Source organism: Rattus norvegicus, chromosome 4 (genome assembly GCF_021556685.1).
Source record: "Rattus norvegicus strain SHRSP/BbbUtx chromosome 4, alternate assembly SHRSP_T2T, whole genome shotgun sequence".
NCBI classification, from domain to species: domain Eukaryota; kingdom Metazoa; phylum Chordata; class Mammalia; order Rodentia; family Muridae; genus Rattus; species Rattus norvegicus.
In genome coordinates this window covers 83,086,642-83,099,192 of record NC_141537.1, presented here as the reverse complement: position 1 = coordinate 83,099,192, position 12,551 = coordinate 83,086,642, and the positions used below count along the sequence as shown (strand labels likewise).

General features: G+C 44.0%; 1 protein-coding gene across 5 annotated transcripts in view; it reads left to right on the top strand.

The window, feature by feature from the left end:
* Positions 1-12,551, top strand: part of Jazf1 (JAZF zinc finger 1) — a 303,410-nt gene that overhangs the window by 75,915 nt on the left and 214,944 nt on the right.

Genomic DNA, 12,551 nt, shown 5'->3' with positions numbered 1-12,551 from the left:
ATGGACGGACATGTTGTCCAGTACATGAGCTTGAGCATCTCCTAAGGAGCTATGGGGATTGGAACAGGTGCGTGACAGTGTGGATGGACTCTGTTTTTGTCACTGACAGCTTTCTTCAGGATACATTGAAGGGGACAATGCTGGAAACAGGGAGATGAGCTTGGAAGATAATGCAGTAACCCAGTGACAACACCATGAGCTTGGCCCAAGCTCTTACAGCAGTAGGATATATTTTAGAGGCAGGGTTAAAGATATAGGTTTCGTACATGAGATAAGACACAAGTCTGGGATTCTCCCATGTGTTTACATTTCATATGATGAGCATAGTGGCATAGCCAGTTCTAAAAGAGAGTAAATTCGGAACCCTCTTATAGCCTTGGAAGTCGGAGATGCCTGCTAGATTTGAAATGAGGCTCTCCAGTGGCAGGAAAGGGCCAGCGGTGGAGACAGGCAGGCTTCAGGGCACGGCAGACATTAACCCCATAAGCAGAATAAGACGTGGGAACCAGTAAGAAAATAGAAAAGGTGCCACTGCAGGGTTCAGTGTAGGAAAGGAGGAGACCAGAAGTAGAGACAGAGAATTCTAGGGAAGAGGATGGTATCTTCTCTCCCAAATGCCACTAGGTCAGATGACTTAGAGTGGAGCTAGGGAAATGGCCTGGTTGGTAAAATGCTTGCTAGCAAGCTTAAGGACCTGAGTTCAGATCCCTGGCAGCCAAGTAAAGGCTGGGTTAAGCAATATATATCTGTTACTCCTGCTCTAGAGTCAGGGAGAGACAGGCAGATCCTAGAGCTCTCTGGATAGCCAGTCTGATTGAACTTGTAAGCCCCAGGTTCCACATGAGAATCTGTCTCAAAAATAAAGTGGCAAGCATAGAAGACATCCATTGTCAATCTCTCACTTCCATACACATGTGCACACACATTTATGCATGTGGATGTGTAAGTGCACATGTACATGTGCACAATTGAGAACTGTAATACAAAGAAGAACACACACACACACACACACACACACACACATACACACACACAAAGGTTTAAAGCAATTGGTCATAAGCTGAGGTTCAAGAGAGGCACCTCACTGAATCAATGGCTGTGAAGGCTCCAAGTCAAGTCCACTTTCTCTCTGGCATGCCTCGCTCCCTAGACCCTCCTTTGTGCATGCCCTGTGCTGCTTGTGAGTGTTTTCTGAGCTCTAGCTCCATGGCTCAGCAGCTGTGTCTGTGCTTTTGTTCGATGCTTATATGGCAGTGTTGGCTTTTCATATCTTTTATATAAAATGTTTATTTTATAAAATTATAAAACCTTTTCCACTCTATAAGAATAAGTTAAATCCATTAATGTTCATAATACTCAGAAGTTATCATTTACATGAAGTAGTATATTCAAACTTCTAGACTCTTACTTTACTATCTACTAAATAGTTTAGAGCTCTTCTTCACCAACAATATGTCATATATCATAAGTTAGTATACAGCACATACTGTTTTATGTGCTTACTCAGCTACAGACAGTGTAGTTTGCCAAGGACACAGTGATCAGTCCAATAGACTAGTCCAGATACAGGCCTGTGGCGAGAATGGTAAATGCACCATGTGCTGGGTACTGTACCAGGCATCTTGTTCACATGATGTCATTTCATCCTCAGAGCACTCCTGTGAGGTAGAGGCTATCATTACCTTTGTGGTTAAGACCTCAAGATTGTGGTGCTGCCTTCTATCGAGATACAGTTCAGGCTGGCTTGGGTGATTCTGGCCCGGGTGGCCCTGCCGCCGACCTACAGTACGTCCCTTGTCCATCTCCTTCCCTTACTGTGCATCTGTTTGGACCCCAGGCTTCATGTCACAGCTTCCTAGGCAAACAGCAATGGCACTTGCTGGACGTAGGGTCTGTAGGAACCCTGATCCCACCCAGACAGGGCAGCACCTCTTCGCGACATATCATTTATTGGCAGTTCATCAAAACAGTTAGCACAACATTGTGCTTTGTTTCTCTAGATTTACTTTGCTTAATAAAAAAAAAAAACAAACAAGTTTTATATCTCAGAGAGTCTCTGGTCATACAGACTCCTCTTAGCTATGAAAAAATAAGTAAGAGAAATATTACTCAAATGTTCATTACAGTTTTTGTAGAGGTGTGAGGGTGGTAGTTGTTGACATATCCGTGAACACAGCAGACACATAACTGAATGTCTGGTCCTTTTGCAATTGCTTTAAAATTTATCTTTTAAAATAATATTTTTTATGGGACTCTTTTTTTTTTTCTTTTTTTCGGAGCTGGGGATCGAACCCAGGGCCTTGCGCTTCCTAGGCAAGCGCTCTACCGCTGAGCTAAATCCCCAACCCCTTTTAAAATAATATTTTATTAATTAGTTTTGAATTTCATATTTTGAACATAACTATCCTTTTCCCCCAAGTCCTCCCATAACCACCCTCTCCACCCTTCACCCTTTTCCATACAGCTTTGTCTTTCCCTCTCCCCCCCTTCCTTCCTCCCTCTCTCTCTTGCTTTACTTATTGATCTAAGTCTGTGTCGCCCAGCTGGCCTTGGGAATGGGGCCTGCTCTGGTGTGTGTGGTCAGCTCACCAGGAATCAAATCATTTAAGGACCTGACTCTCCAATTCTAGCAGCTACTAAATGCCCATAGTGCTGCAGCTTGTGCCATGTTAGATAGTCTTACAATGGAGTAAACCATACTATATAGCAGATAATGCGTCAGTAAATAACATGTGCTCTAGCACACAGCATGGCCATATACCTCTGATGGAAGTATGTTTAACATGTGGCTCATAGCAATCGTTAAAGATTGGAAAACTGCAGGTACAGAAATGCCAGATTTACCATGTTTAAAACCATTGTGGTGGTACAGACTTCACGCAGTACTGTGAGCTCCTACAGGGAGCTCCTGGGTTCCAGCACTACTGTGGTTGTCTATAGAGTTGAAGAAACTAGTTGACTGCCTCCTCTCAGTAACTGCCACTCCTCGATACAGTATTAAAGCACAAGTTGTGTGCAAATCACTCAGGTATTGTTCTGTCTTCGGGTGAGTGGACCACGTGGTCCACATAGAATTGCTACCAGCTGTTCGATTAGAGTGACACCCATATCCAAAAAAGTGGATTCACACTGTTAACATTTTGGATTGTATCATCTGACTCAAGACGAAACACTGCCACACACACATGAAGTCTGCCCAGCTGATGTCCTGCTGCCTTTCGGAGGAAGCCCTCCTGCCACAGGTGTTGGGAGGAGAGGTCAACAGTGCCAGGGAGTGTGCGAGCCTCGGTCTTCTGTCTTTACGCTCTAACATGGGCAGAGTAAGAAGTCTAGCACACGGCCTCCTTTCCCAGGGACTCAGCCCCAGCTGTCCCTTGCCTTGCATCCAAAGTCCTGAATCCTAGTCAGAACAGAACTCTGGCCCTCGCACAAGAGTTCTGTCTTCCTGGGAACCACACACACTCCCTCAACAGTCAGAACTTTCAGAAACATGTCATCATTTCATTTGCTTACACTGTCAGCATTTTAGACAAACTCAGAAATACTGTGTCAAACCAGGAGTCAGAGGGAGACTGCCTGTGTGGCACACATGCACACTGTACTAGATTCCAGCCCCAACACTGCAAAAAGAAAAAGAAAGACCCAGAGTTCATGTGAGGATTATAGTTCATAAAACTACTCTTATGTATTGTTTTAGAAAGCTTGGTTTAAGTTTATTTTGAAGTTGACTTTTAAACAGAAGTGTTTCTCTCATTTATTGAGGCTGCTGTGTTTCTTCACTCAGCCCGTCTTCAGGGTGACTTGCTGCTTTTCCCCCTTTTTATATGGTGGGAGTGTGGAACATACTGTCCATTTCTCTTCTTCCAACATTGGACTTCAGACCAATTAACAGAATAAAACAAGCATCTTTAAAAAGCTTGACTTTAAGTACTTGGATATATGTCATCAGAGCCATTAAAAAGAACACAGTGTCAGTGTGTCTGTCTTCTTAGCAAGCACAAAAGTTTCCTGTGACTGTTTCCAAGATCAAGAGCAAGTACAGCTGTGAGCTCAAATAAACAAACAAACAAATCCCATCACTTCGTAGGAGTGAGGACACTGTTCTTGCTTGATTCTATTGTTGTCCCTGTGTAGCTTTTAAAACTACACTTAAAGACTGCCCACCTTGTAAACTTCCTTCCCCCTGTTCTGATAAGGCTTCAAAGATTAGATCTCTCTCTAACTGGAAGTATTTGCTATAAACAGTGCGTTTTTGTCTTGCTCTATGTCTTGAACAGATGAGAGTAATTTCATAGGATTGATTTTGGTCAAGTTGAATACACTGAGTTTTGAGTCCTTTTTAAAAGAGGATCCCATACTCTTTAGTACAGAAATTTGGTTTGGAATGCTGGCTGACTATAGGATAAAAGGCAAGATATTAAACATTCATACTAAGTACAATATAGTCTTTAAAAAGTGAGAAAAAGGTTTCCATACCACAGTGCAAATACCTCCCACAGACTCCTGAGTCATTTTGGCAGTATATCGTAGTAGCAGAAAACAAAGAGAAAGTGTGGCTAGCAGGCCTCAGTCCTTGTCCTGTTGTCACCCTGTTGCTTAGGAGGAAAAGGTAGAGTGACTCATAGCTCCCATCTGACCCCAGTGAAAGAGAGGACACTTGGTTATATTAATAAGTCCAGAGAGCAGGAAGGCACAATTCGTCTCCTGTGGGGCTTTCTGTTGCACAGCAGGACCGAGGAGGAGAGTAGCTTCCTTGCGTTTGTTGTTTGTTCTTGTGTCTGATGCTTAGATGAAATGCTTTGTGTGAGGTATTTAGCCTACATCTGGCAAACCAGTGTAAGAAATGTTATCTGTGGCTGTTGCCACCATTACTGCCACTTACCTGTCACTTTGATATGCTTAATTACAAATGCACACTCATCACTAGCACGTACTCGAGTTCAGAGAAGCCTGAGTCTAGGTGTGCTTTGGTGAAAAGATGTTTGGAAGAAAGCACAAGCAGATCCATCGTGGAGCATGTTGGATGCTCTATGGGGAAGGTTGTGTGTTTGGGAGAGTCACCTGACAGGTGCATGGCCAGATGCTGCAGACAGGAAGATGAGGAGGGCAGAGCTGATCCCTCGCTCAGTTTAGGAAGCACAGCAGAACACCACAGCCTGGACGGCCTGTTCAGCCCACACTTTCTCCATCTGGATTCAGGGATGTCTTAGCAGGAGGACCAGCAGATACAGTTCCTAGTAAAAAAGCCCACTTCCTCATTGGCTAATGGCTTCCATCCTGTGTCCAGGGCAGAGGGTGGGAAGGACTTGAATCTGTCTTGAAATGCTCATCAGAGTCCTAACCCCATTCTTGAAGCTCTACCCTTATAGTCTGCCCCTTAAAGACTTATCCAGAGCTCCTCAAGTGTGAAGATTGCAAGTTCATTGCATGACAGGAGGCTTTGGTGTTCTTGTGGTTAAAGACAGATGAAGAGGAGGGTTTTGCACTAAATATTGTCAAAGGTTAGCTTCGGTGTGATTGGAGAGTCACCTGAAGTTCAGACCTAGGGAAAAAGCCAGAGTGAAGTTGGAAAAATGGAAATATTCCAGCACAGGTGCAGGATGATCCTTGGCCTGCAGCAGGACAAACGCAGAGCACTGCGGGACCCCAAGGACTTTCTCCTAGCTCCAGTGTGTAAGGTTAAGATGGGGACGAGTTGGGGGAGCAGAAACTGCCAGCCATTCTGAGAAGGGAAGGGGCAGGATTCAGAGAGAACACTCTGGCCACACTGTGCGACTTGATTAGAGGGAAGGAAACCAGAGGCAGGGGCAATGGACAAGAGTTGTGAGTAGTGCAGGTGAGGGACGGGGAGGCCCGAGCCAGGGTTAGAAGGTATAACCACAAGACCATCAAACGCACGTGTATTGTGCTTAGTGTCAGGCACTGTCTGCATTGATTTATTTAATACTCACAATTGTCTTTGGGGTGAGTACCAGTGATATTTCTCCTGGACAGATAGATAACAAGAACAGTATCTGATAGTTGTAAATTACAGGGCCAGGATTTGAGCCCAGGTAAATTGTCTCTGACCATCATGCTTACTTGACCCAATTTAAGATGTATTTTTGAGCAGAATGGACAGGCCCTTTTGACCTTAAAGGTTAACAGTAAACCAAGGTGATATCTGGTTCAATCAACAACGCAGGCAGTAGTCACCAGGACCAAAATAGGAAGCTTCTAGCTGGAGATGCTGAGAGACACGTTCCTACTGTTCCTGGCTAATGCGGTTCTGCTGGACCTAGAGATGAAGCTAGAGCAGGCTGGAGATGGGAATATCCCAGCACAGAGGCAGGAATATGTTCTGAATGGATATATTTATTATAAATGATAATACTAAACACAGATGAAGTTGCTCAAAAAGAAAAGAGGGCCCCCAAAATCCTGAGAATCGGGAAGTACAGTCCAGAGGAAACCAGGGCAGAGAGGAGGGAGGCTGCCTGGTGATGTGCACCCAGAAGCCAGTGGAAGTGGGGTTTTAGGGGCTGGCAGGCTGGCATGTTATTTGGTGGACAAAGCCATTTCTTAGACTTAGTGGGTGTGAAGAGAGGAGTACAGTGGACATGTGTGGGGCTGGAAAGGCAGGAGCACCTGAAAGAGATATGGAAAGCTTGTGAGATGGTTCTGATTCCTATGGGCAGGATGGCTACCAGGGAGGCAGTCTTGCTTGACTGGGTGGCTGGCACCATGCACACCCATTACTGCATGCAGAACAGATCAATGTGGGCGTTCTTGAGAGTGGGCCAGGGTATACCCCAAACCTGACATTATTGTTGTGTTACTGAGTGGTTTTCCTAGTGTGTTTTTGTGCTGGTTTTCCCATTTCTCCCCGCTCTGACACCCAGTACTGGTACACTTCCTAGTCCCAGGCTAGGGTTGGGGTACACATTACTGTACACTTGTGTGTTTGTGGACTCCTCAGCTAGATGGGAAGGTTGACCCTTGATAGAAAGCTTGGTACATATAGCTGGTTCTGGCCAGTGAATTCCAAGTAGGTAGTAGCATGTGCCCTCTGTTTCTTTGGTGTGATAATTGACAGTGCTAGTGGCTGTTTACTTGCCTGCCTCCCTAAAGAAAGACAAAACCCTTGACCTTAACCAACCCTCGGTGGGATGCAGTGTGAACAAAAAGAAACCAGTGTTAGTCACAGCCTCTGCACCTAGGAAGCTGGCTGTGTCCTCAGAAGAGGCGGCCTACCCCAGCCTCACAACATCTGCCCTCCACTTAGTGAGCTCAGCTTGCACTTGTCACGTGACATGGTACAGAAATTCAGATCGTAGGCTTGGAAACTAAGTGACTGATTCCTGACTTTGTCACTTAGTAACTGTGACCTTCAGCAAAAGCTAGTATTCGGTAATGGAATTGTACAATGGAATGATTTTTCGTGTCTGCCGACTGAAGTAAATAAGGTGCCCAAACTGTAGGGGGTCTGAGGCCTCTGTCTTAGCCTCCAACATGGCCAGGACTGGGAGTGGCTGACCATCTCTATCTGAACCAGTGGACTTCTCAGTCTGACAGCCTGGAGCCCAGGCCATGTGTGCCTGCACAGAAGCAGTGTCTTCACCTTGGTTAAAGAACATTGCTAAGTGGGCAGGGAACTCATGGGCCTTGGACCTAATCTCTTTATGGTATAGCCCCACTCCTACATGTACATGACATTCCAGGCCCAGGTAAGGCCTGTAGCTGTCTACCTGGTTCCTAGCTCCCCATTCCCTGCCCCATCCCCACTGAGCCCCAAATCCTGTCTCCTCCCAAAGACCTTAGACAGCCTGGTTCCTCTTTGCCCTGTCCTCCATAAACATCCAGTTTTAAAATGCTGCCATTCCTTTTACCTGAGGGCAGAGTATAGTTAAGTCACTGTACCTCTGCCATTGTTCCATTGTGTCAGTGTGCGTTCCTTCATCTATTTTAGGAAAAAAGCTCCAGGCAGGGTTCGGTATAACTCATTTATACAGGGCTCGGTAAAATGCTCTGTGGAATTAAAGACACCTAATAAATGCTTTCGACTGTTGAGTGATGCGGTAATCATTTTAATGGAAGCTGATGTTGTGTGTTTAAACAAATGGCAGCTTTTCCAGCAACATTCTGGCAAATTAGCAGCTTCTAAATTAAAAGAGCTTTGCTTAGAGATTAAATTGTGTGAACTGTGGCAGCATGCAGTATTTACTGCCGCGCTGATTAGGCAGAGGCCACAATGCAGTGGTAGAAGCCAAAGTTGAATTTTTTGCCACATTTGTTTGTTTTCTGAAAAGGTGGTTAGTATGGCAGGAGTTGGATGGGTAAGGGGGGCAGTTTAAAGGTGGTGTTGTGAATTTAATGCATATTTTACAGAGTTGGTTTAAAAGCCTGGGTATTAGATTAGCAGATGTGACTTGGCATCACCGTTTCCCACACATTTGCCCTTTTCATTAGGAATGTGTGCCTGATGTGGTACAGATGTAATTGGGACTGCTTGGTAATATTTTCCACAACCTGTTTTTAGTAATTAGTCTAGAATTTAATGCTGGCTTCTTTTTTGGCAGTTTCATAAACTGAGAACATGAAATGTGCTGCTTTCACCAGCAGAGGGCAGTGTAAGCTAGGCCTTTAGTCACAGTCAGCTTCCTGAGGCTGTGTTGCTAGAACAGGGAGCTAGAATTCTTGTGTGGATATGATTTGAGATTTACTTTTAAAGAATTAACTGAAAATGAAAAAAAAGTTTAAAATGTTCTTTTAACAGCCGCCTTTACCAAGGAAATGAACTTTCAGAACAGATTTGAACTGTCCTTCTGTTAATGATTTGTTTACTCTTGAATTCTCCGTCCATAAATATATATGAAAGGTATGGGCTGTGTAGGTAACTTAATCCATGCACTCATAAGACATGCTATTTCACGCCATCAGTGGATGACAGCCTTTGGTTTCCATTCTTTTCATGACAAGGGGACAAAGCAAAGGGTGTTGTTTGTATCTAGTGTGTGTCTTCTAGCTGAAGGTTGGGGCTGAAGGTCTGCTACTGTTATGGTTGGCTGTGTGTCAGCCCCAGTGTTTCGTTCTACCCAGGACTTTCCTTTCCAAATTCTGCTGCTTTTCCAACTCTAGGGCCATACTCATTGCCCATCACAGACCTAGACACACAGCGATGGCACCCAGAAGCTGGCAGGTGTGGCTTTCACTCTAGGGGAACATGGTGGAAAGGAGGACGCAGATGCTGCTCAGGTGGCATTTCGTGCTTTTCGGTTTCTCTTGATTAGAAAAAAAGGGGTCTGTAGCCATGGAGCAAGAAGATAGAACTTACCTCCATTTCGAAGGATGGCATAGCTGATTTCCTGTATACTGTCTTACCATATTCAGAACAATTACATTTTTTCTTTCTGTTTTAAGACCTGGAGACATTTGTCACAAGCAGTGATTCTATTTCTGTGTTTTTAGTTTCTTACCATTCAGAGTGTAAGTCCCGTAGGGCCAGGACCCCCTGTAGACTAGCACTTAAGATATGCGTGTAGCATGTTCTGAGGCTTGTGAGCGATGTGGAAGATGGAGGGGAGGTTGTTTTACTGAGCACTGGACTCACTCTGCTCTCTCTGCTTCTGTAGTCCACCCCCTTTCCCTGTTGTCAGTGGTCCTTTCTAAAAGGAGGTGCCTATCGCTGGCTTGTTAACAGTCATGGCCATAGGGAGGCACTACAGCATTTGAAACATAGCCGGGCATCTGCTGTGTGGAAAGAAGTCAGCTGCCCATGGCATTCTCTGCTTCCCCTAGAGGGGCGCTGTCTGCCTAACTGAATGTCCACAGAGCAGCACACTGAGCTCTGCTTGGTGGACCATGGGGAGTTTTTGCAACCTGAAATGGTCATAGGCCAAGAAGAATGACTAAGTCCATTGACAGGAAGGTATCTAGGGTATGACTGATCAAGAATCGGGTTGTCAGGTGATTTACGTTTGACATTGTTCACTCACTCCTGGTTTTGTTTGTTGCAGTACCAGAGTTACAGTTCCAACTAATGAAGGACACAGGAGTAATGAGTTACAGTGAAGATTGCAGTAGTGGTTACAGAGTTACTGGTTCCAACTAATGAAGGGCACAGGAGTAATGAGTCACAGTGAAGCATCGCAGTAGTGGTTACAGCTGCCTTTGAAACCGTGTGTGTTGGTGGTGGTTTTTAATGTTCTTTATGCACATTGCGGCTTGAACAGGACCATAGTAGGAATTCTTCAAGGGGCCTGTCTTAATGAGATTAAAATCATATGAAGTTATGCAAGTGATGGATCGTGGTTTGTCTGAGTGAAGTCTCTGTGCAGTTTGAGCGCCCACCCTCCTTTCTTCTGCCTTCCTAGCAGCCAGCACCACAGCAGAGCTCAGCGTGCTGTGTATTTTAGCTACATCGAAGTTGAGGTAGCTGTCTTCTGAAAATAGTTTTTTTTTTGTTTCTTTTTTGACACTGGTTGGTATGATACTTGTTGTTTCTATAAAATTGGACATTAGATTTTAGATCAGTGTTTACAGGTTCTAAAAAGTACTTTGAGAGGGTGGAGTGATGGACCAGCAGTTAAGAACACTGACAGCTCTTCCAGAGGACCACGATTCAATTCCTAGAACCATAATGGCAACTCACAATCCTAACTCCAGTTCCATGGCGTCTGTCAGTCTCCCAGCCACTGTGGGCATCAGGCATGCACATCCTGCATGTAGGCAAAATACCAATACACACTTAAACTTTTAATATGTTTTGAAAGTAATTAAAATTTATAGTTTAAATATTGGTTCATGTATATCTACTGCTTCGTCATAAATAGTACAGCCCAGCCTTAGATATTCAGAAGACTCTATGTACACCTCAGTTATGCCCTGGTTACCCTCTAGGTGGCAGTGTGAACCGCCTAGGAGAGTGGAGACTAGAGATGAGACAGACTAAAGTCGGTCTGCATCAGGCAGTTTATACTCTGAGGGTTAAGAAGAATTACAGGAGTAAAGTGTACAAACACAAGGACAGACCACGCATGCCAAAGCCATGCTTTTCCATAGAGAAACATGAATAACAGCAGCTGAAGGAAACTCACTCCTGTCTGCTACACTGGGAGGAGCACGAAAACACATTCTGAGAACAGTTCTGTGTTTTGAAGAAACTGAGGTCCCAAGATTCCTGTTTTCTTGGAGTTTTCTCATAAACACTCAAAATTCTCACACATCTCTATTCTCGGACTGTGTTCTGATGTGCCCTCAGTTAAAAAAACCCTAAATCTGACCTCTTTTTGGCTCACAGAATCAAACTAAACTAGATGTTCGTGGAATCAAGCTATCACAGCAACACACAGGCTTTATAAAATATTATTGCAAGGCTGACTTTCTAAGGTTTAACCTTTTAAGTGCACCAATGTGACAAACTGTAAAAGTTAATTATACTTATACTATTTTCCAATTCTATTAAAAACACATTATTATTTTTACAAACTTTTGAAAGTTATACTCAATAAAAGTACCTTATTATATCTAATTTCAGTTTTTATCATGTCTTACCATAGAAATCTAATTTTCATGACTGACGTTTCCCTCGGTCAGTCATTTATTGCTCACAGCTGTTCAAAGCTTTAGCTCTTTCCCACAGATTCTGAAGTATTCTAGAGGGGCCTGTCGTTTGTGTCGCATGCCACCATAACAACGAACATCTTAAGAGTTGAGGTCACCTCCATCAAATCCACTTAGAATATGCGTGCACATGCCATGGCCAGATAAAAACGTACTAGTGTAAGTTACAGTTTAACAGAGATGTTTTTGTCAATTGGGCCATATGCACAGTGACTACTGTGACAGATCTGGATTTTAAAACTTGAAAATAGTAAACAAATTTTAAATAACAGATCTCTCTTTTCTGTGATGCACACATAAGTATATGCACTGCCAAATCTGGAAATTTTAAAATAAATTTTCATGTTTAAATTTAAAATTTGTTTGGAATAGAAGAGAACCAGAAAGGCCAGGGTAGGGGTGAAGATGGTGGCTGGGCATCAGGTGATTGGCTTTATTCTGTCTCATCCATCATTAGCACCGTGGCCCTTGCACAAATTTAGCAACTAAGCCTCAGTCTCCTTCTGTGACTTGGGATCACAGCAGCTGTCCCAGAAGAGGCTGGGAAGCTCAGAGGTGGCACCTACTCAGAGTGGGGTGTGACCTCACCTACACCTCACGGGAAGATGTAGACTGCTGACAACTTATACTAAAATGGACAAATTATAGCGGATTGAGTCAGTACTTGAACTGCATTCTGACATCAACATTTTTGTGAGCAGAAAAGTCAGTTGTTCATAATAAAGTTAATGCCACTGGCAATCAGTGGTCATTGAATCTATAGAATTTGCTGGAAGCTATAAGAGCTGAAGATACGTCTTTTCTAATCTTTTCCACAGCATGATGGGGTAGGCTTAATCATTAAATTGATTTCCAAGTTGAGAGAACTGTGGTTCAGAAAGGTCCCTGTATGCATAGTGGAAACCGGACTGAGGCTCTGAGCACACTGGGTGGACATGACACTGAGAGAA